The following is a 26,171-nucleotide window of genomic DNA, read 5'->3' as shown; positions in this document are numbered from 1 at the left end:
CTACAGCACATATTTTTTTTTCATAGGAGGCAATAGTTCTACATAAAGATTGATCCTGTAATTTATAACAGCCTGTGATTGGTTAAGGAAGGAGCAGCAACATGCTAAAAGGATCATCCCTGTGCTTTATCTTTCCAATATCCATATCACTGTGAACTGTGTGATGTAGTAAAGCCTAACTGGCTTACAGTGTATCTTTTTCCTCTTCGACCCTAAGTCAAACTGTGGAGGATGCTGCAGTTGGGCTAATATAAACACAGGCTAAGTATCTATTTAAAAATTAATTTATGGGTGCTTTTAATGAATAATTAAGTGGGTCAAATGGGAGGGGGTAATTTATTTTTGCCTATACCTTTGCTTTAGAGCAGTTTGAAAACAAAAGGCAAAATGCTAATAAATAGAAAGTGTTAATATTTTGGAGCTATGTACGTTTTTTCTCTGTCTGCTCTACAGTGGTTAGTGGAATTAATTATGCAACAACATACTTTTTTTTACTTACTTCAGAAATAACAAGTCTGTGATTTTTTTGTTTGATACTGGGACTGAATTTATGATCATTCCTTATGATTCCTAGATGCCAGATTGAGAATTCTTTCAGTTTCATTGCCTGTGGCATTGTAAAAATATATGCTCATTTAGCAATCAATTCTTTTTCATATATACTGTATTCTTTCAATGTCTGTATTAACTTTACACTTTCAATTCAACTACACACAATCTTTATCCATATATAAATCTCTTCTATTATGCCCTATGTTTATCTGAACAAACATGCAGTGCAATCAAAATGTATTTATCTATGAAACTATTGATGTCATGTTTTAATTTCGGATCATGAAAAGTTGCACAAATTCCACTGAAACATGATTTTAAAGCTTTAATACTATTTATTACTGTAATTTATTTTGTTAAACTCAATGAAATTTGATATACCCCAATACAATTTTAGTGCTTGTTTGATGCCAATTGCCTATTCTTGTTACTGCAATACTGCAACATTAGTTTAAATGTTATTGCTATGTGGTTAATTCATCCTGTAAATTAAAATGTCAAGATGATTTAAACTAAACATCTGAAAGGAAAATTTACATAGGTTCAATAATCAGTTGTCCTCACAATAGATTCACGTTATTCTTGTGTTTTTATATGTTATAAAGTAGTAAGAAAGAAAATGTCATACAAAAAGCTTTTCGTTCAGTTCCACTCAAAACTTTATATTATGTTCTGCTAAACATTTGATACTCATTTTTTTATGTAGTAAGACAGAACTTACACAGAGCAAATTCTTTGGTGTAAACAATATATCCCGTGAAAAACTCAACATGCTCAGCCAGGTAAATACATTGGCCTTACTTTAGTAAAGCTTATGCATGTACTGTATGTATATGCATTGATTGCATGCAGACAGATAAGTTCTACCCTCAAACAATTTGCTATGTGCCAGCGATGTGTGTGGATAGCATGCATAGGGGTCTACATACAGTGCCTTGCGAAAGTATTCAAGCCCCCTTGAACTTTGCAACCTTTTGCCACATTTCAGGCTTCAAACATAAAGATATAGAACTGTAATTTTTTGTGAAGAATCAACAACAAGTGAGACACAATCATGAAGTGGAACGAAATTTATTGGATATTTCAAACTTTGTTAACAAATAAAAAACTGAAAAATTGGGCGTGCAAAATTATTCAGCCCCTTTACTTTCAGTGCAGAAAACTCTTTCCAGAAGTTCAGTGAGGATCTCTGAATGATCCAATGTTGACCTAAATGACTAATGATGATAAATAGAATCCACCTGTGTGTATTCAAGTCTCCGTATAAATGCACCTGCATTGTGATAGTCTCAGAGGTCCGTTTAAAGCGCAGAGAGCATCATGAAGAACAAGAAACACACCAGGCAGGTCCGAGATACTGTTGTGGAGAAGTTTAAAGCCGTATTTGGATAAAAAAAGATTTTCCAAGCTTTAAACATCCCAAGGAGCACTGTGCAAGTGATAATATTAAAATGGAAGGAGTATCAGACCACTGCAAATCTAAGAATACCTGGCCGTCCCTCTAAACTTTCAGCTCATACAAGGAAAAGACTGATCAGAGATGCAGCCAAGAGGCCCATGATCAGTCTGGATGAACTGCAGAGATCTACAGCTGAGGTGGGAGACTCTGTCCATAGGACAACAATCAATCGTATACTGCACAAATCTGGCCTTTATGGAAGAGTGGCAAGAAGAAAGCCATTTCTTAAAGATATCCATAAAAAGTGTAGTTTAAAGTTAGCCACAAGCCACCTGGGAGACACACCAAACATGTGGAAGAAGGTGCTCTGGTCAGATGAAACCAAAATCAAACTTTTTGGCAACGATGCAAAACGTTATGTTTGGCGTAAAAGCAACGCAGCTCATCACCCTGAACACACCATCCCCACTGTCAAACATGGTGGTGGCAGCATCATGGTTTGGGCCTGCTTGTCTTCAGCAGGGACAGGGAAGATGGTTAAAATTGATGGGAAGATGGATGGAGCCAAATACAGGACCATTCTGGAAAAAAACCTGATGGAGTCTGCAAAAGACCTGAGACTGGGACGGAGATTTGTCTTCCAACAAGACAATGATCCAAAACATAAAGCAAAATCTACAATGGAATGGTTCACAAATAAACATATCTAGGTGTTAGAATGGCCAAGTCAAAGTCCAAACCTGAACCCAATCGAGAATCTGTGGAAAGAACTGAAAACTGTTGTTCACAAACACTCTCCATCCAACCTCACTGAGCTCGAGCTGTTTTGCAAGGAGGAATGGGCAAAACTTTCAGTCCCTCGATGTGCAAAACTGATAGAGACATACCCCTAGCGACTTACAGCTGTAATCGTAGCAAAAGGTGGTGCTACAAAGTATTAACTTAAGGGGGCTGAATAATTTTGCACTCCCGATTTTCAGTTTTTTATTTGTTAAAAAAGTTTGAAATATCCAATAAATTTCGTTCCACTTCATGATTGTGTATTTATACCTTAGCCACACTTTAAAGTTCTGCTGTTAACGATTCACTTTAAAGTTGTGCTACTTTGTTAAAACTCTGTACTATCATGACCTGATCGAAAGAATAGATCTCTTGAAAGCTTGTCCTGAAACTACTTATGCAAATAAAACTCTTGTAAAATGTGCAGTATGTGTAAAGAGATATGAAGGGTGCACTGGCATCTCCTATCTTTCTATTCGCAGAACAGGAACAGACATTGCATTTTCTTAAAATATGAAGAAAAAGTTGTTCCTGAGACTCAGTGATATCAAGTCTTGCTAGATATTAAGTAAAATATACAGTATAACGCAGGACACATGTTTTATGCAAAATTGATTTTTCATCTTAAAAACACTATTCTCAGGGCATAATTAAGGAACATAATTTCAGTTTTAACTATGACAGTCTCATACTTTGAATGCCTCTAACTAATATAAATTGCTTGCATTTTACAACTGAGAATATTAAATTGGGAAATTATGGCATAGCAAAGACGTGTAGAGAATCAGACAGTATAACTCAAGCTTCTGCGAGACTAACGTTTTAAATTCATTTTCACTGAGTTTTACCCTGTGCTTATTTAAAAGGATCTAAACCTAATGGATATCTGGTAAGGTATTTGTTTAAGGGGTGGGTTATGGTTTAGATCAGATCCTTTTTGACACCAGTTGAAGGCCTTAGCTCCCACAACGAGTGAGTCTAAGGAGCTACTTATCATCCCCAAGAACCTTATGGCTATGCTGTCGGTTGCAGATCCGAATAGCAACATTTACACCCTGAAGAAGGGGGGTCTCTGTTCCCCCGAAACGCATTGGCTTTAACATGTCCTGCTACCAATAAAATGACAATCTTTTGATCTAAGTGGGATTTTTATTGCTCATTTTGGGCGCTCCTTTAACCGACTACCCCTAGAAACCCCTAGAAACTTTGGAAACAACCACTAGGCCATATCTTAAGGTAGCAGCCCAAACCCCTTAACAAGGGTCCACTACCTTTTTTAATCCAGTTGGGCCAGATTGATTGGGAGTTAATTTCCCCAAGTGGCCCTCTTTCACCTACCACCCACCCACAGAACCAAGCAGGTCACTCGAGCGCAGCCATCAACTTTTCAAAAAAAGGAACCTTTGCAAGGAAGTATTAATATTGTTGCAGTGTGCTACCAGGTAAAGATCATCACCTTTGTTCCACTGGTGACAGCTGACTACAGGCAGATGACCAGAGCAACCACATTAAAAAAAAGCAAAACAATTTAAGGGGACCCCCTCCAGGCTCTATATTTAAAGGAATTTTTCATTTTTATTGTTTCACTTTAAACATCAGTAAATCACTGCTTATTTTAAATGATGTTTTTTACAAACTTTTTTTTCATTGATACATGTCCCCCAGGACAGTACCTGGACACCCATACCCTTTTTTATGCCCATTAACTTGCATCCAAGCCCTCAAAATGGTCACGTTTGATTTTTCCAGTTTGGGTCCCATAGACTTCAATGCGGTTTCTTATTCGGGTCAGAACTTTCACAATGTTCAAGAGTTCTGTCGCAAACTGAACTGGGGGGGGGGGTGTTCAACCCATCTCTACTCATGGTACATTCTTAATAAAAGCCACTAAGCTGGCCGAAACAAAAGAGTTCTGGCAACTGTGACAGCCCAGAAAAACTAAAGTCACAGAAGCCTTACAGACACCTCCTTTTTTATTTTTATTTTTAATTATAGTAAACTATGGTTATTTCACAGTACTATGACAACACAAATATGGTATATGCTTCCTTGCACCCTGTAACAGGTACAATGTACTGTAAACATTCTGAAATGTGAAAAAAAGAATACAAAATGTTTTCTAACTTTTAGCAAGTCTGTTCACATAATCTTCTGCTGAATGTGCTATGCTGGCTGTTGAACAAATAAGGCTAATTCAGGAACTGTGGAGGTGGGGTGGGACTTTTTAATTGGATATTCTACTGAATTCAAATTGGCCGCAAATCTTGATTCATCTGGTATTAATTTATTTACCCTCTTTATTGGTGAATGTTCTGTATCTCTTCTTAAATAACATCTGTTTTCCTCAAAATATGCTCCTTCAGGAATGACAATGTTGCATAACTCCAACAACTTGCTTATTAAAATATGTATTGTTGATGTAGAAGAAGTAAAACTATATATATATATATATATATATATATATATATATATATATATATTGTCCATGGTTTAATTTTTCTCAATTTTCATTCTTAGCAATAATGCAGTAAAAAAAGTCTAATATATTGAAAGAAAGTAAAGAAACAAAGGGATTTCTAAAAATTTGAGAAAGTCTGCCAGTCTTTAAAGTGTATCTAAAGCCATTTTTGTTTGTTTTTTATTTTGAAAAGAGTAGGGATCTCTTGCCAGGTTTTTATTGCTGTCTGTGTACCCGGTGCAGCAATTCACCCTCTTTATTTGTCTTTGTGACCATTGTCGACAAAGGGAAATCTTCCTTAACATGAATGAGTTGAAATCATCCAATGGGGAAACCTGTTTATTGACAACTGTTTAAGAAGGATTTCCTATCTTTGGAAAATCCTTCTCTCACTTGTTGTTGTGTCTTGAGACAGAAAAAAAAGGCACAGAATCAGCAGAAAAACTGACAGGGTTTTCTAAAATTTCCTATTCTATTCAAATATATATAAAAAAAGTTTCTGCTTTAGTTATACTATTAGGATAAAAATAAGGCATATCAATGGTCTTTCTAGCATTTGAGCTACTTTGATTGTAAAGGAACAACAGGGCATATACAGTATTTACTATATAGTGTATTACATTATGGATATACTTGACTTTATTGTTATTTGCCTCTAGGTATGAGCTTCAGATCTGGGTCCCAGTTTGTCAAAATGGAAAATAATGTGATTGTTTACTGCATCAGCCAATGTTCAAATATAACTATAACCAATTATTTTGTTCAGATGGGGTCTGTGATCAATCAAACCCACTTTTAAAAGTCAGGATTCGCTGCAACCTTTTGTCAGTGTGTGGGTATTTGGAATAGATAGAGGCAACTGACAGAGTGTTTTTTTCGGGAGAAACACTTGTTCTGCTGTATACAGTACTATAAAGTGCTGTACTTTGCTAAATTATTTCAGTGAATAGGAGTGCAGCAGTTTACAAAGTCTTAGTAATTTATTTAGTGCAGCGCTACTGACTCAATAACACATATATGCCCTACACACGAATACTTAAGATAAATCAAAACAAAAATTATATTTTATATAATGTGTAATTTATCATCCACCATTGTGTGCATCTAAATTCTTCATAGAAGGAATGAAATGAAAATAAGCCACTGCTACCAGGTGAATTGTTCGCTCACCTCACTCCTGCTAATTACAGGCTTTACAACTCCCCCCCCTGTCCATCTGGAATGGATGTCTTTCTCCTCTTTACCGGATCTAATGCTCCCAACTGCTTCAGTACTTCTCATGTGAACCACATGGAATATAAATCCTACAGATGAAGCCAATTGTACGGCAATACACGTATAGGAGGGAGGAGCCCAGGTTGTGACATCAGATAGCCTTCGACAGCTGGACAGCGTGGAGAGCCCTCTGATGAGGCATAGAGAAAATGCTGTTTATTTGATTTTATCTTGTGAGTGTTTTTAATTGGGGGCATTTTAAATAAAATGTATTTCATAGAGTACACTATGAGTTGCATTTGTATTCCAGGTGGTTCACATGAGGATTACTGAAGTAGTTGGGAGCATTATATCCGGTAAAGAGGAGAAAGACATCCACTTCAGATGAACTGGTGGGAGTTGTAAAGCCTGTAATTAGCAGGAATGAGGTGGGAGAGCAATTTACCTGGTAGCGGTGGCACGTTTTCATTTCATTCCTTCTATGAAGAATTTAGATGCATACAGCGGTGGATGATAAGTTGCACATTATAAAAAAGAGACTTTTTGTTTTGATTTATCTTAAGTATTCGTGTATTAGAGCATATATGTTACATAGTTACATAGTTAGTTAAGTTGAAAAAAGATACAAGTTCATCTTGCTCAACCAATAAAAAAAAAAGAAAAACAGTAAAGAAAACCCAACCATACAATCCCATATACACAACCCTGTACCCACAGTTGATCCAGAGGAAGACGAAAAACCCTATCAAAACATGATCCAATTTACTACAGCAGGGGAAAATAATTCCTTCCTAATCCCCTGATATGTATTATTGAGTCAGTAACACTGCACCATATCATTTACTAAGTTGTTTGTAGTGTGGTGATATCACTATTAGATGTACAGCGACAGTTGCTTTTGATGTTTCTTAGATTCGCACTGAATTTGTATCACATTTTGAGTGTCTATTTATAGTATTAATTGTTTCACAGGTGGTGCTAATTGTATACATTGCACTTTAGTTTACAAAGTCTGTGTATCCCATCTGTGTTCACCGATCAGCATTGTAATTCCTGAATTGGAGTGTGTTAGGTTAACATATTATTATGTACCCAGCTCTGTGTTCACACTAAATAGACCCACCAGTCCTTTTTAGGGTTACCTTCATACTTATGTCATTAAATATTTTAGTTATCGTTTAGGTGCTGAGCCCTACCATTGCAGATTGTTTTACTTTCAGTTGGATTAAAACATAGGTTTCAGGTTTAGTGTGTTTTAGGGTTGGGAATTATTGTTTTAGGCTTGAAATTTAGTTTTTAGGTTTATACTTTTAGAAATTATAGATTTTAATTTAAATTAATTTTTTTTTTTTTGTTTCAGCAGTGCAAATTTGTTGCTGACACAGGCAAAGTTGTCTTTAATTTTCAGCACATTATAGCATACTATTGTAGTACAGTTTAGTACACCAAATTAGTAGATTAATAAATTCACCAAAGCACCACATACTCAATATCATAATAATCTCATAATAATAATAATGATGTCATAGCTGGCTGCCATTAACGTTAGGCAATCCCCTGTACCCATCGTTTTACATGCAGCAAGTAGGAGGCAAGAAGGTTCTGCATTCACAGGGCAAAAAGAGGTGGTCAGGCCACACCCATCAAAGGCAGGGCACATCTGTATTTTCTTTCAGGCAGTAGATATGCTATAAAACCAGAGCACATGTAGAAAGTTGTAGAGGGGCTAACCAAGCCTTCTTCTTTCTCTTCCTCCCCTCAGATGCAGAACAGAATATTTTCCCCAGCAGCTGCAATTGCACTCTATCCTTACCCCACCTTTAAAGCTGATCCAGCTATTGCTTTGCAAGATGACATGGAGGAATTGTCTGAATTATTTCAGTGCAAAATGAGTCACTGGATGCAGGAGGATTCTCAAGAAATCTTGTTATTGTATGTTAAGGAGGAGAGTGTCAGGAGAGTAGAGGGAAAAGTCAACAGCGTATTTCTCCCTTCGCTACAAAGGGTCAGAGTATATAGTTGTCTAGTGTAGCTTCATGTATAGCAATCCCCATTCCCTTAAATAAAAAGCAAAATGCAGTAACTGGATGCCCCCATAATGTAATACATAATACCATATACTCCATATAGTTTGATAGTAAAAGAGGCTGAGCAAGCGGTAAGACAAAGAGGTACGGTATCTCTGGTACATGGAAAATACAGATGTCTGCAGAGGTTGGTAGAGACTGCTGCCTGAGCAAGAGGACAGAGATGTGGTGGTCAATAAACAAGATAATGGACAGTCCAAGTGGCAGGTAGAGACATGTATAATAAACAGGCAAGTGATCAATCCAGGCAGCAGGCAAAGACATAGTCAGCAAACAGGTTAGTGGTCAGTTTAAGGAGTAGACAGAAGAGGAGGTCAAAGACAGGCAGAGGTTGGCCTAGACAGCAGGTAGAATGTAGTAAGGAATAGGTCAGTAAAGGAGCAGGCAGAACAGATACAAGCAATGGCAAATAGTGAGGCACATACTAGAAAAACAAGAGTCGGGTCCAGGGCTTGTGAGGTTTAAATCAGGTGCCAGCAGCAACACGGTCAATGGGAAGCAATGAGGGAGAATCAGGCTTTAGGTGCTGCTAAGCAGCAGAACACTGATTGTCAATGTCTTGACAGCATTGCAAGATAACAGAACGCCAATGCCACAGGAGCCAATGGGATGAGAAAGAGGAGACTGAGGTGCAACCTCATTTACGTGGTAACAGGATACTGAGCATGACCATTAGCAGCAGGAAGCAGGAAGATCGGCATAGGATGTACATTTCTTACAAACAAGCAGGCAGAAATAATTGCAACTGATGTTCCTGGAGCTTCCTCACAGGTGCAGGCCACTCCATCTGCATCCACCTCAACATCTGCAGCCTCAAGCAATAGGGATGAAAATCTGAAAAGGGGTTTGCTGGGCTTATGGTACATCAAGTGGAAAAGAGGGTCTGCATAGGGCCAAGCAGAGTAAGTCCAAGCATAGCATTGAACCTTGCTGTAAGTCTCCTGAACCCACCATGTCATGTCCAATGGAATCCTTGACCAGGCAGGTGTCTTTTCCCAGCTTCTGGAGTGCAACAAAATCTTCACCCAATAACCCCAAATGCCCAAAATCCGAATGCCAGCTTTGTAAAATTGGCTTACAGCTTTACAAAAGTGACTTTGTGGCCTGTGCTTCACCACGATAGCAGATACTAAACTGCAATTTTTTCACCCAATAGTCTATCCCTTTTGTTTTTGTTACTAGGCTACATGACTGTTGTCATGTGGATCCTGTCATTGACTGTGGTCTAGCAATCATGGGCAAGGAAGTTACATCTCCTTTATAGATTCTTCCATATATCTGTGTGTTGCCTACTGTATGTGTGTTTACCCTTTCTTTATATGCTACACTTAGTCTGGCACCCTCTTGTGTTCTCTTAGACTTATAGGTATACCCAGCTGAAAGCCCTGAACACTTTATCTTGGAGTGGAATCTGGCTTATTACTATGCTGAGATCTACAATTCCCAAGTCTGACTTTGATTATAAGTGAACCTTTACTGGTTATATGTGAGTTGCCAACTTGTTGTTTTTATTAATAAATGTAACTTACTTACTACACTCAGATTGTCCCCTCTGCTATTGTTTTTTTTTTTATTGTGTATGAAAATACTGCCTACCCCACGTTTTTAAATATGGTCTATAGTTTCTGTAAAATATTCATTTCTTCTGAAAAATGTGTGCAATATATGTTCCATTCTAACAGTAATATAACTGCAATGTTTCTATTTTTCTATAAAAGGCATGTTGTGGGAAAAAAGAGTACCCCCATTAAAGAGACACTGAAACAATAAACAATTTAAATGTTTTACATGATAAACAGAACTCTTTGCTTTTAATTGAATGTTTTACGTGGCTTTGGTTGCCCAACAGTAAACTCTTTTTTTAAATATTGCACTATTTAAAACATTTTCAAAAGCATTATTACCATCTGTACTGGCCACCCACGAACAGCAAAATCTTCAGCACAAAATTTCAGTTTACTAGTTTCAGCAATAGTGGATCCTCAGTGTTTTAAATGCCTTAAACCACAACTCTCCTTGTTTTCTGGTGTGTTTTAAGCTAAGATAGTATACAGTAGTTTAATAAATATTTTAGTGTTGGTTTAGAGAAAACAATTATGGTGAGCACATATGTGTATTTTGTGTGTATTCTTTATGTTTTTGCTTTTGTATTTTGTGGGCTGTCCTGCTTCTATGCAATCACAAGTGCACAAACAGATATACACACAAACACCACTTTCTGACTTTAATAACATTTTTGAACTGAGATAAATCTTTTTTTCCTTCTCTCTAAGGTTTGCATTTGCCAGCAAGTTTCATATTCTTCATAACCTTTTCTAGAAATTACCAATCTTACTCTGATAAAATAGGATATTATAAAAGTCACTCTGAACCAATAGAAACTAGTCGCAGAAACTTTGGAGGTTATTTTAATGCTTTTTCTTTAGCCATGTGCACTCTTTACTAGAACATTCTAGAACATTTCTTGTAATTTGTTTCCAAGCAAAGCCTTTAGGCTTTAATTAAATTTTGATTATGAACCAAGGAAAGCAATTATACCATGTAAATATTCAAACTGTCTTTACAACTAACGGTAACTGAATGACCTGTCTTTAATCAAGTGTCATTACTTTGTTGTTCAATTTGGCTGCATCTTCCAGGCTAACCAATAGAAATAAAGATCTCCCATGTGATCCATTAAGGGGAAGCTATAAAATTACAGAGAAATAAAAATTGACAAATATTCCCTTAGGCCTAACTGGCTCTTCACCTTTTTACAGGCAAATTATTCTTTAAGGACTAAACACTTTTTTAAACATTAGCTATTACCAACTGTGTACTTTACCTTATCATAAAATCAATCACTTTGAAAGAGAGGTCGGTTATAGGTATGTGATGGAAATGAATTGATTTTGTATATACAACGTAAATGCTGCTTCTCCTATACACATAGACAATACATCAATTCCTGTAAATGTAAGTTTAAGGAACAGAACATATCCCTACATGATCAGACCTTCTTTGCAAATGAATAGCAATAAATGTCCCCTATGCCTATAGCTTCTTTGTAAATATGCAATATCCATTATTTAATAATAAGGGCATTTTATATTGCGCTGATGCTTTACATACTGTACATTTACATAGGTCTCAGCCCTTAATGAGCTTATGATTCAAGGTCCCTATCTCATATGCATACATAACCCACATACAAGGTCCAACTTCCACAGGAGACAATTAAGCTACCAGCGTGTCTTTAAAGTGTGGAAGGGAACCCACCTATGCACAGGGTGAACATGCAAATTCCAGATACTGTCTTGGATTGGATTTAGGCCCAGGCTAGCAATCGTTAGCCATTATGACTCTGTGCTGCCTATGCCATTACCCATACTTCTTATAGCCATTACTATATTTTACAGTGCTTTAAGTCTAACAGGTTGTCCTCTTTGATTGGGGCATGTTTCTATGTTAATAGAGCAATCACAAGGAAAAAAGATTTATATTAAGAATTATTATATCGGAAAGACTGTAGCCTTATTTTCTATTTTCTAAAAGCTTTAAAAAGCTAGGGTTAAAATATCCTCTTAACTAATAGGTACCATATTACTATTTAACCACTTGCCGACCGACCGCCGCAGATACACGGCAGAAGGTCGGCAAGTTCCCGCAAATCGGCGATTCGCAGGAGCAATCGTGGGGACGTGCATGATCATTCCCCATGGAAACAGAATGACGGTCTGCTGTTGTAAACAGACCCTTGTTCTGTCAGCAATCAACATAGGGCTCCTGTGTTCCTCCTATTTAGGAACACAGGTCCCTGTGTTGATTCCATAAGCCCACCCCCCTCACAATTAGAAAACACCCCCTAGGCATACATTTAACCCTTTGATCGCCCATGGTGTTAACCCCTTCCCTGCCAGTGTCATTAGTACAGTAACAGTGCATATTTTTAGCACTGATTACTGTAGCAATGTCACTGGTCCCCCCAAAAGTGTCAAAAATGTCAGTTAGGTGTCCGATCTGTCCGCTGCAATGTCTCAGTCCCGCTAAAAAACGCTGATCGCCACGATTACTAGTAAAAAATAAAACATAAATAAAAATAACATAAATATTTCCCCTAGTTTGTAGACACGATAACTTTTGCGCAAACCTATCAAAATATGCTTATTGGGATTTTTTTTACCAAAGATATGTAGCAGAATACATATTGGCCTAAAATGATAAAAACATTTGATTTTTTTTTTTATTGGGAATGTTATATAGCAGAAAGTTAAAAATATTGTTTTTTTTTTTTAAATTGTCACTCTTTTTTTGTTTATAGCGCATAAAATAAAAGTCGCACAGGTGATCAAATACCACCAAAAGAAAGCTTTATTTGTGTGAAGAAAAGGACATCAATTTTATTTGGGTACAGCGTCGCACAACCGCCCAATTGTCAGTTAAAGTAACGCAGTTCTGAATCGCAAAAAATGGCCTGGTCATTAAGGGGGATAATCTTCTGGTCCAGAAGGGGTTAAGCACATGTACATAAAATGCTGGTGAGTGTCTCAATAGTGAACAGTGATAAAATACCAATTTATGAAAATCAATTAAAATACTGCAGTAATAAAAGTGACATAGGGTAAGTAAGGGGAATCGGATCTGAGAATATGTCACTAGGGTCACAACGTAATAAATTGGGGGTAATACAAAAATACATAAAGCAGTAAATCACATATATAAAGTGCTGATGATGAAAAGTGCTACAATAGTGGACAATAATAAAATGTCAATGTGAGAGGGCATAGTAAAAAAGTACTGAAGTGATAAATATGACAAAGTGCAGATCTCAAAGGGATCAAAATAAGGGGACTAAGTGCTGCTAAGTCAAGTTTATAATATATAAACCGACAAGGATGTGTGAAATAATTTATAACTCAAAGGTCTGAATCACACATAAAGTGACTTAGTGTAAAAAGTGTTATAAATCAACAAAGTAAGTATAAAATATCACATTTAAAGTGACTAAGTGCTAATACAAAAATTCAGCGCGACTCTCAGGATGAAATTACACAACCAAAACATTTCAAACATGCGAGTCATACATGAAAATGATCCAGTGCTGAGGAGATCAATGTGATTCCAAAAAAAGGCATATGAAGGTAACTGTGGTGCTCTAAACTGATCCTAGGGCTCTCCAAGTGTGGCGGGTGTGATGGGTCAATATTGTCTTCAGCGTAGACAATATTCACCCAGTGGACCTTATACAGTTTTAATCACCCCTTTAAAAAGTGAAGCACAATTTATTGATTTCCCTGGTCGTGATTCTTCAAGTTGTGCACCCTGCACTCCTGTTCAGCAGCAGTAAACAGACACCCCTACGCTGAAGAATGGGGATCAGGAGCTGAGCCAGTGTGGATATCATTGTACCTCTGCTTGTTAGCCTTACCTATGAGAGTGGGTGGGCCACAGTATCTGGTGAGTTGCCATCCTCACTAAATATCACAGCGGTGGATGAGTGAATCCTTTTGGTGATCCTGGTTACACAGTGGTGTCTCCCGCTTGGTGTTTTCGGCTTTCAAGAGACTTCACACCTTATAGACTATATTTGGAGTTTTTACTCTATTTTATGGACTGATTTATAAGGATGAACTAAAAAACATCTTGTTTTACCTACATTTTTTATGTCTGCGCTACTAATACTTTAATTCCATTTGGGATTTGAGTGGTGTATTTATTTTTTAATGTTCAATATTTAAGTAGCTGTGACTGGTCTGCAATTAGACATATTGATTACTGAGTACTTTGTGCACAGGGGATTTATTGCTCTTATTTTTAGCAATAATTTTATTTTGTGATACAATTACATATATTTTAAAAAGGGTATACAGGCGGTCCCCGGGTTGCAAACATCCGACTTACAAATGACTTCTACTTACAAACAGAGGGAGACAACAGGAAGTGAGGAGAAATCTACCCCTAGGAAGGGAAATTCACTCCTGTAAGAGTTCTCATGGGAAAAAAAGGTGTTTCCACTGAAGCTTTATCAATAATCCTTGTTTCCACAACAACCCAAATTTTTTTAAAAAACAGTGAGGGGGTAAAGACAGCAAAACAAATGGTACAGGGGTTAACCATTCCCTATTCTATGCAAAAAAAGGTAAAAATGATTCTTTTGGCTGGAAGTAAACTTAAACAAATATACCTGTTCCGACTTACAAACACATTCAACTTAAGAACAAACCTAAAGTCCCTATCTTATTTGTAACCCGGGGACCGCCTGCACTGTGCTTTGCAACTGTGAATATAAAAAATACAACCATAATTGAATGCACAATCATCTCTAACCAGTTGGTCACTGTAAAGCCTAACTTCTTATGCCACCCCCTAAAGCCCTCTCCCCCTCTCTGCACTAAATTGTACATTGTACACAGTATATACACATCACACATGTGATTATCAGGCTGTTCCTCTTCTTCTTGCCTGCCATCAGAAGTGGGAGACCTCTCTGCTTCACAGAATGGCATGTGACACTGTAGGGGAGATTTACTAAAATGGGTGCACACAGAATCTGATGCAGTTGTGCATAGTAACCACTCAGCTTCTAACTTCAGCTTATTTAATTAAGCTTTGACATTAAAACCTAGAAGATGGTTGGTTATTATGCACAGCTGCACCAGATTCTGAGTGCGCCAGCTTTAGTAAATCTCCCCCTGTGAGTTCGTAAGACATAAGTGTTTCAAACCAGAAGAGGTCCAGATCTGCAGGAAAGAGCAGAGTGCTTGCGGGGTACAGCACCAGGAAGAAGGGGAGTATTACAGCATTTCCTTACTTTCACAACTGTTGAAGCAATTATTTAAATGTATTTCTTCTCTTAGCAGATTTCAGTAAATTCCCCATTTATTAATAACAGGAATAGAGATTTTGTTATGCAATCATTTAAAGAAATTCTTCAAGCTAAAAGATTATAAAAATGCTATAGCAACAGCAAAATAACAAAATCACTGACTAAGCTCTATTAAAAAATAAATAAACATGACAGCTACACATAGATCAACAAAAAATGAACATGGTTACTCAGTCAGCAGCAATGTGAATGGACTATGTCATCTGTTGCATTGAGTTTAATTCTTTTCTCTGCAATAACACATAAAGAGGATGAGCAGTTGTAAGCACAGAAAAAGCACAGGAAAGATCTGAAATGGGAAAAAAAAACAACTTAACTTTAAAACGTTAAATTACCAGGGCAATGTGTTTTTTTTTTTTTTTTTAATATTCATTATGGTTTTAAAGCTACTGCTTCATAACTGCAATGATCATTAAATGATACCTGAACAATTTTATTTTTGTGTACTTTCATTGTCTGCAAGTACTGTACTTTCTGTAGAGGTATAGTGGAGGCTGGAGGGTAGCAATGGGTTTAGTAGTCAAAATCTGGAGAACAGCATAGTTGCAACCATGGCTTCCTCCATAGACACAATGGAGTGCATGAGTATTTAGCAACCTCAATAGACAAAGTGTTTATTTTCAGAATTACCAGGTGAAAATAAAAGAAAAAAAAAAACTGAAAAAAGTGAATGCATTTATGACAACAAACAACTGGTAAGTTGCACCATATTATATTTTTGTGTTTAGATATGCTTTAAAGTGATTGTAAAAGTAAATAAAAAAAAAAGTTAACAACAAACATGTCTATACCTACCTGCTCTGTGCAATGGAGTGGCCGCAAAACCTCCTCTTTTCAGGTCCCCTGCCAGCGATCCTGGCCCCTCCCCTCTGTCCAGTGCCCCCATGCGAAGCCACTTTTCATGGGGGCACTCGTGCATGCTCGCACTCAAGCCCTGCTATTGCATCCATTGACACAGACAGCTCCCTCGTCACTGGCTTTGATTGACATCACTGGGAGTCAATGGGTCCCGATGCCCCAGCAATGCCAGTGAGACCCGGAAGTTAGGGGAGAAAAGAGCTGCAGATGTGCACGGCACTGGATTGAATGAGGGCTCAGGTAAGTAAAAGGGGGTGGGGGGATGCTGACACCTAACCCTTTTATGACTTTCATGCATTAAATGTACTAAAAAATGTTTAGGCTTTACAACCACTTTAAAATAAAGATGCATATATATATATATATATATATATATATATATATATATATATATATATATATATACAGTGGGTACGGAAAGTATTCAGACCCCCTTAAATTTTTCACTCTTTGTTATATTGCAGCCATTTGCTAAAATCATTTAAGTTCATTCTTCTTCCTCATGAATGTACACATAGCACCCCATACTGACAGAAAAACACAGAATTGTTGACATTGTTGCAGATTTATTAAAAAAGAAAAACTGAAATATCACATGGTCCTAAGTATTCAGACCCTTTGCTCAGTATTTAGTAGAAGCCCCCTTTTGATCTAATACAGCCAGGAGTCTTTTTGGGAAAGATGCAACAAGTCTTTCACACTTGGATTTGGGGATCCTCTGCCATTCCTCCTTGCAGATCCTCTCCAGTTCTGTCAGGTTGGATGGTAAACGTTGGTGGACAGCCATTTTTAGGTCTCTCCAGAGATGCTCAATTGGGTTTAAGTCAGGGCTCTGGCTGGGCCATTCAAGAACAGTCACAGAGTTGTTGTGAAGCCACTCCTTCGTTATTTTAGCTGTGTGCTTAGGGTCATTGTCTTGTTGGAAGGTAAACCTTCGGCCCAGTCTGAGGTCCAGAGCACTCTGGAGAAGGTTTTTGTCCAGGATATCCCTGTACTTGGCCGCATTCATCTTTCCCTCGATTGCAACCAGTCGTCCTGTCCCTGCAGCTGAAAAACACCCCCACAGCATGATGCTGCCACCACCATGCTTCACTGTTGGGACTGTATTGGACAGGTGATGAGCAGTGCCTGGTTTTCTCCACACATACCGCTTAGAATTAAGGCCAAAAAGTTCTATTTTGGTCTCATCAGACCAGAGAATCTTATTTCTCACCATCTTGGAGTCCTTCAGGTGTTTTTTAGCAAACTCCATGCAGGCTTTCATGTGTCTTACACTGAGGAGAGGCTTCCGTCGGGCCACTCTGCCATAAAGCCCCGACTGGTGGAGGGCTGCAGTGATGGTTGACTTTCTACAACTTTCTCCCATCTCCTGACTGCATTTTTGGAGCTCAGCCACAGTGATCTTTGGGTTCTACTTTACCTCTCTCACCAAGGCTCTTCTCCCCCGATAGCTCAGTTTGGCCGGACGGCCAGCTCTAGGAAGGGTTCTGGTCGTCCCAAACATCTTCCATTTGAGGATTATGGAGGCCACTGTGCTCTTAGGAACCTTAAGTGCAGCAGAAATCTTTTTGTAACCTTGCCCAGATCTGTGCCTTGCCACAATTCTGTCTCTGAGCTCTTCAGGCAGTTCCTTTGACCTCATGATTATCATTTGCTCTGAAATGCATTGTGATCTGGAAGGTCTTATATAGACAGGTGTGTGGCTTTCCTAATCAAGTCCAATCAGTATAATCAAACACAGCTGGACTCAAATGAAGGTGTAGAACCATCTCAAGGATGATCAGTAGAAATGGAAAGCACCTGAGTTAAATATATGAGTGTCACAGCAAAGGGTCTGAATACTTAGGACCATGTGATATTTCAGTTTTATATAACAAAGAGTGAAAAATTTAAGGGGGTCTGAATACTTTCCGTACCCACTGTATATATATCTCAAGCTGATATTTGTTTGTTTATTTTTTCAATGCCTCCGCTTTGTAATTGCAATACATTTGAAATTACAGCCTGCAGTGCCCACCTCTATTTAAAACAATTTCATAAAAGTAGTGACTGAAGAAACCTGGTTCCTAAAAGGTGAGGAGTGTATATACATGAAAGAAATATCTGAAAAGTACAACAGCTGCTTTGAAGATCAATGATTAGACTTGAATTCTGTGACATGAATTACAAATCACACCATGCTTTTCCATGCTTTTCCATTATGGAAGATAGCCGCTAATAGTCTCTCACTATCAAGAGGATCAGAAAGGGAGTCATTCTGTGTGTCTCTCTGGAGATCACCATTACTGTATATGCTACATTTTCAAGTTTTATTTTTAAGGCATGTTTGTGAATATAATAATAGTATCTATTTTTTTTTTTTTCAAATAATACTTCACATTAAGAAAGGATAGCAACCACCTAGAAGAACTAAGGATTGATTGCTAAATGAATAAACCAGTCATGTGAAATGAAAATAAATACAATTTGCAAGAAGCAATGGGGTATTTTGATTCCCTTGGCTATTGCAAATGAAAATCAAAGGTCATCCAAATCATACACTTCACAATACTAGAACACATAAAAAACTTAGGGAATCTACAAACATTAGTTTTTCCAATTTAGACTATACAAGAAAAAATGTAAATAAAATTATAAAAACATGAAACCTAACATTATTCAATATAAAAGGCATAGTAGAGTGTGTTATAATTTTCTGGACTCATGTACCAACCCTATATTCTCGAAGAATCCTCCAACCAGTGGGTTTCCATACTCCTTGGGGGTATTGGAACCAAATGATGGGGATATAAAAGTGGATTTTTAAATATGTGGGTTGTTTTTTATTGAACCTGAACTCAAAGTAGAGAAATTGACTTTGACTTCTTTCACACGGTCCGCCTCCTTAGGTGTCAGAGCCCAATGCATCTCTATGGGGGAATCGCGGTCCGCTCTCATCTGATCCCATCTGATCCAATCCCTTGGACGGATGGAAAATAAGGTTTCCATCCATCCGGATTTCACGGACAGGATGCGGTTGGCAGCGGGTGTCAGAGGACATGTCTCCGCTGACATCCTCTGCTCCATAGGGATGCATGGGGGATCCGATCTGATCCGCCTAAAAAACTGACAGGCGGATCTGATCGGATTGCTCGTGTGAAAGGGGCCTTTGTGGGGTTGATTTACTAAAACTGGAGAGTGCAAAATCTGGTGCAGCTGTGCATAGTAGCCAATCAGCTTCTAACTTCAGCTTGATCAATTAAGCTTTAAAAAGGAAAAACTGAAAGCTGATTGGTTTCTATGCAGTGCTGCACCAGATTTTGAACTTTCCACTTTTAGTAAATCAACCCTCAAGTGTCAGATGAAAAGTAACTGCACCTCAAGTCCATATTTTTATTTTACAAAATAACAGAAAAAATCTCACTAGTCACTATATATATATATATATATATATATATATATATATATATATATGAAAAAATGTGCCATTGTTTCAGCTGTTCTGTTGTTAGCAATCCATATGTAAAGTAAAAAGTTGACATTTTCTGAAGTCATAGTGGTACCTAATAGATTATGATGATTTTTACAGTCTGGCAAAAGGGTTATGGGCAAATCTACTGCAGGCCTCTAATCATAAAAAGATTAAAACCCCTGTCCTAAGGATTTATGGTTCATGGTTTCTACAGATTTAAAATTAATAAACACCGGCAAAGTGTTGTTCTCACATATCTATATGTTAATATGCTTTTGCATTATCTTTGCACTTTGCAGATCCAAACCGAATGAATGACATCATAGATATTTACTGAAAACAGCTAAAGTTTAATTTATGCTAGTATATACTTTTAATAGGGTAAACTTGCAAGGTTATTTGATAGACAAGTGTGTCCTCAAAAGTGATGTGTGATATGAAATGTTTTCGTTTTTAAATCCACCAGAAGCCACTGTGAGCCCTGCTGAGATCTGGTTAATGTGAATTTGCAACAAAAAGAAAGCCTGCACTTCACTTAAGGTGACATTAGGGATTGCAAGAGAAGTATTAAGACACCTCCATCTAAAATATGAAAAATGAGACTTCACGGTTAGCATAGCAGAGCTAGAAAATTACCACTTAAGGACCAAGCCTATTTCTGACACATGTTGTTTACAAGTTAAAATCAGTATTTTTTGCTAGAAAATTACTTAGAACCCCCAAACATTATATATATATATATATATATATATATATATATATATATATATATACACACATATATATTTTATTTAGCAAGACTTTGGAGAATAAAATGCAGTCATTGCAATATATTTTTTGTCATGCGGTATTTGCGCAGCGGTCTTTCAAACGCAATTTTGTTGGAAAAAATACTATTCACTGCATTTAAAAAAACTGAACAGTAAAAATGGCCCAATTTGTTGTATATTGTGAAAGACGATGTCACACCAAGTAAATAGATACCTAACATGTTAAGGTTTAAAATTGCGCACACTGGTGGAATGGCGACAAACTACAGCACTTAAAGATCTCTATAGGGAACGTTTTAAACATTTTTAACAGTTACCAGTTTAGAGTTACAGCGTAGGTCTTTTTTTAGAATTATTGCTCTTGCTCTGGCGATTGCGATAATACCTCACATGTGTTGCTTGAACACTGTTTTTCACTTACGTATGTGTTTTCTTTGGTGCATGAGCTCAGGGCGGCCATGGTGCTTTAAAAAAAAAATTTTTTCCTATTCATTTTATTTGATTTTTTCTTTTTAGCACTGTTTTTTAAATCTGCTCACTTTTATTGCTATCACAAGCAATGTAAACATCCCTTGTGACAGTAACAGGCAGTGACAGGTACTCTTTATGGAGGGATCAGTGGTCTAAAAGACCCCAGACCCCTACACTGCACTTCAAAGTATTCAAAATGCCGAAATCTGAATTTTTGAATACTGATAGTTTTTCAAATTCGGTGCCGTTAGCCGCCGAGTAAACCGGAAGTGGCGTTGTGACGCTGCTTCCAGGTTAATACATCGGAGACCCGATCAAAGCCGAATCTGGCTTTGTTCAGGACTCCAACCAGCCGACGCACATGCCGGATGGTTGTTCGGGTCTCCCAGTGGGTCGGAAGACCCAGGCAGAGCTGTGGAAGGTGGTGGAGGCGGGACATCCTTTCCCGCTCACTGGGATAACGGCCAAGGGGCTCCCAAACCACATCAAGAGTTGTCTTCTAAAAGCTGACCGCCAGCTCTAAAGAACAGTACCGGGTTGATGCCTGCAGCTGCAGGCATCATCCCGGTAATACCACTTCTCCGAGCCGATGTACGGGTACGTTGATTCACAGGAGGTGGTTAAGGGGGAAGATCTTTTTATTCAGATCCAGTGGAGAATAGGTATCTGTAAATATCTATCTGGACACCCAGTTCTGAAATTCAATCACAGTAAAATATGGATCCTGATCATTTTAATAAATAACAACTAGGTTACTGGTTCACATTGTAGTGAACTCACCAAAATATAAAATGGTAACGAGCATGGTGCCACATTTTTCGTGGCTAATGTGACATTCTTTGCAACCTTTTCTATTACCCTATTCACCATCAGTATATAGATAGTTTATTTATTTTTTAACTTTTGTACAACTCCTGTGTAATATTACTAAGGAATATAGAGAACAAATCACTGCTGCATATATTAAGCTTGATCTCTGTCTGTTGTATGTTTATTACCTGTATTCTGTAATTCCATTTTGTGTTGTATGAGTAGGAAAATTTAAGAACATTAAGTATATACAATGTGAAAGCTCAGCTCTTGTTGTCCCCTGGCACACAACTGAATTGTAAAAACATGTCATAACTATTTCCAGCTAAGACATGGTTAATCTGGAACATTGATTGTGCTCAGATGTAAGCATACTTCATTCATCTTCAGTTCCAGTCCTGAGGGCATGCATTTCGAATACATTTAACTGGGCTGTAGGCTTGATAAAATGAAAGCTAACTGCCATCAACCACTCCAACTTATCAAACCCTTAATGAAATTCCACAGTACACTTTCAACTGACATGTTAAAAAATATACCTCTAGGTGTACTTTTTCTAATGTTTCTCACTAGATATCCCGGGAATAAATTAAACATGCATTTACAATTCTCTACAATGTTCCAGGGCAACTAAAGCTTGATTTTAAAAGAGGGGCTCCTGTACAATAAAAGTGTATGGTCTTATCTTTTATTCAACCCCGGCAACCTCAATTATAGCATTTGTAGAGAAGAACAAAAGAATAGTCATATATATATATTTGTAGCACAATATCACAGGGAAGCTGCAATACAAATACTTTTTTTTATATTAAATAAATGGCTTTAACAAAACAGTAGGTGAATACATATGTATATATATATTTTTACATACGGTTATTTATATATATATATACTGTATATATGTATATATATATATATATATATATATATATATATATATATATTACACAGTATATATACAGTAGTTATCCAAAACAGGCATAGAGGCACTCACGGGTTTGCAGCAGGGATAAATCAAAACGACAGTATTTTATAGTTGACGCTTCAGTGGAGCTCAGTCTATTTTTCTCAAGACTTGTTATAGATTTTTATGGATTTCTTTGTGAATGAGCACTTGGGCATTTACCTCATACACAGAGTGCAGTTGTTATACAGACAGGCCTAAAGGGGTGTTAAACCCAAAAATAAACATTTATTATATTGCATCTTACCAATTCTTAAATGGGATGACTTTATTTGTTTCCTTTTTAGGCTTTCTTTCTTCTATTTTCATCTGATAATCCAGCCAGTAAGTCTGCTGTTTTTCACAGCACAAGCTCTCGAGCAGAAAGTTTCAGTTTATATGAATCAGACAAACCACTTAAAACTTGCAGGGTGAATAAAATTACTTTTTTTATTTATGCAAAACCTTTATTACAAAAGAAAAAAAAAACAGTTTGCTGTACCTGATTAAAAAGTTTAAGCTGGAGTTTGGCTTAAATTTGTTCATGGTTATAAATCTGCTAATATTTTTTTAACACTACTCCCCCACCCCAGGCTAACAATGCTGCTGCCTCCCATGCTCATTCCTGCAGAGTTGCGTCTCACTAATACTAGAGGTGGGTGACTGGTCAGATTACCAAATGAAAAATGAGGTAAAAAATTCATGGACAAAAAAAAAAAAACAAAAAACTGATGCAGCCAACACTAATTATTGGTAAGCTGCAATAGATTTTTAGTTTTGTGTTTAACCTTAACCACTTCTGGACTGGAAGGTTTCCCCCCTTAATGACCAGGCCATTTTACTGTTCATTAAGTATTTTAACTGACAATTGCGCAGTCATGTGACGCTGTACCCAAATAAAATTGATGTCCTTTCTTTCCCACAAATAGAGCTTTCTTTTGGTCATATTTGATCACCTCTGCAAATTTTATTTTTTTGCACTATAAACAAAAAGAGTGACAATTTTGAAAAAAAAAAATATATGTATATATATATATAGATAAAAAAATAAATATATATATATATATATATATATATATATATATATATATATATATTTTACTTTCTGCTATATAACATTCCCAATAAATAAAAATCTAATTTTTTCATCATTTTAGGCCAAGATGTATTCTGCTACATATAAGTGTATATTGATTGGTTTGCACAAAAGTTATAGCGTCTACAAGCTAGGGAAAAGATTTATGTCATTTGTATTTATCTATTTAATTATTTTTTACTAGTAATGGCGGCAATCAACAATTTTTAGCAGGACTGCAACATTGCGGCGTACAGATCAGACCTCTAACTGACATTTTTGACACTTCTGGGGAGACCAGTGACATTACTACAGTAATCAGTGCTAAATATATGCCCTGTTACTGTACTAATGACACTGGCAGGGAAGGGGTTAACACCAGGGGCAATCAAAGGGTTAAGTGTGTCCCTAGGGGGTGCTTTCTAATTGTGGGGGGAAGGGCTTGCTGCATGAACAGAGACCTGTGTTCCAAATCTAGAGGAACACAGGATCCCTGTGTTCATTACTGACTGAGCAGCATTCTGCCGTGTTTACATCGACAGGTCGCCATTCTGTCTCCACGGAGAGCGATTGCGGGTGACTGGCAGCTATCACAGCCGCTGTACTCACTGACTGGCTCCCCTTGTGGCCAATCGGCGTGTGCATGCGCCCCTCTAGCTGTCCCGCAAAGCGATGTACAGTTGGGATGGAGTCAACCTCCTGCAGTATATGTACTGCTGGGGTTTGGCAAGTGGTTATTTGGTAGAAGAAACAGAAATGGATGGCAGCACTCTGATGCAAACACCTTTATTCAAAGTGATAAAATGATGAATCATACATCGAACGGTGGTAAAACAACAGGGTACAGTTAACGCATTTCGCACCTCAACAGGTTCTTAATCATAGCTGAGATAGCAGACATACATACAGGTATATATATATATGTATATATATATATATATATATATATATATATATATATATACAGGCAAATGTAAAACACTTAAAACTATAAACTAACCTGACTAGACTAGGGTTGCCCCCTCATCCCTTTAAACAAGGACACATATTAATTACACAGGATCTGAGGCTGATATAATGCACATAAGGCACTAAGTGAGTTTGATTACCACCTTAATCGGCCACAGAACCTGTGTAATTAATGTGTGTCCTGGTTTAAAAGGATGAGGTGGCAACCCTAGACTAGACACACTTACGCATTTCAGACTAAGGCATCATTAAATCAACAGGTGATAAACACTAGAGGGCAGTCCTCTGTTAGCCAAAGCAGCTAAATCATTAAAACTGGACTACTAGAGTACACATGAAATATTGTAAGAACATTGACACATTAAGATACCTTAAAAACGTTCATTAAAAAGCATTATGTTTCTAACCTAAGCACATACTCACAGGAATGATAACATATAGGGGAAACGGTATATGCTAGCATAAACAAAAGTGGATAAAAAAAAATGTTATATATAATACTACCAATTATTTAACAATGTTAACAATGTAACTATTGCTCCACATTTTCTCCGACCATATTTTAACTGGTATTGACACGCATAAAACAGGGACACCCACTAACAGTCCAAATAGGTTTGCCCTGCGCTTTATTTCAGAAAAGCAGCAAACTGTTTAAAATCAAGTCCACAGCAAAAAAAAACAAGTGCTTCTCTGATCTACTAACTAAACTCAGGTCAGTTTGTGACTAACAGGATTTAAAGTAATAAAGTTAATGTAATTAATCTGGTTCCAGGGCAGGCAGCTTTCCAGATCCAGGCAGGAGGATCTCCATAGTCTCCTTGGCTTATAGTGTAATGTAACAAAACTGTAAATTAAAGTGTCACACCACTGCTAAAAGGTCCAGATACAACTTTATTCCAATTAAAAGTCAGAGGAACAATCCAAACTGGATCCATTGTGTTTTTGGGGTTTCAAAATGTCCCCTTTATCAGGGATTGATTGAAAATAATGGGAATAGACTAGAACTGGATATTTAATGGTATTCTTCTATTGTGATTACAAGCACAAAACATGTCAGCAGCCAGGAATAAAGTCATACTGTATCTGGACCTTTTAGCAGTGGTGTGCTACTTCAACTTACAGTTTTAAACTAATAATGAGGTCTTGCTACATAAATGGATGCTTTTGTCCCACCCAGAAACTCTACAAAGTCTCCAGGCTCAATGTCCTTTAAAGAAACGTTTAAGTATAGTTAACAAACAATTCCCCCCCCCCCCACATCAGCCATAAACCTTGGAGCCCTTCAACCAGTGTATGCAAGAAACCTAGGTGACACATTCACACAGGCCACAATCCTGTCAGCCAGATTATCACAGCACTTACATATATCTGCATTGTCTATGGGATACTGGCACACTGATTTTTTTTTTTTTTAAAGTATAATAAATAAACAATAAATAAATCTAGCAATATAGACAGGTTAAGG

At 37.3% G+C, this 26,171-nt stretch overlaps 1 protein-coding gene across 4 annotated transcripts in view; it reads right to left on the bottom strand.

Moving 5' to 3' along the window:
• TENM1 (teneurin transmembrane protein 1) overlaps nucleotides 1-26,171 on the bottom strand; it is a 1,047,296-nt gene that overhangs the window by 743,233 nt on the left and 277,892 nt on the right. The gene's annotated exons all lie outside the window — the stretch shown is intronic.

The sequence above is a fragment of the Pelophylax lessonae genome (genome assembly GCF_965119305.1).
Source record: "Pelophylax lessonae genome assembly, chromosome: 7".
In the NCBI taxonomy this organism is placed as follows: domain Eukaryota; kingdom Metazoa; phylum Chordata; class Amphibia; order Anura; family Ranidae; genus Pelophylax; species Pelophylax lessonae.
The sequence above is the reverse complement of the archived record's forward strand: the minus strand, read 5'-3'. Positions and strand labels throughout refer to the sequence as shown.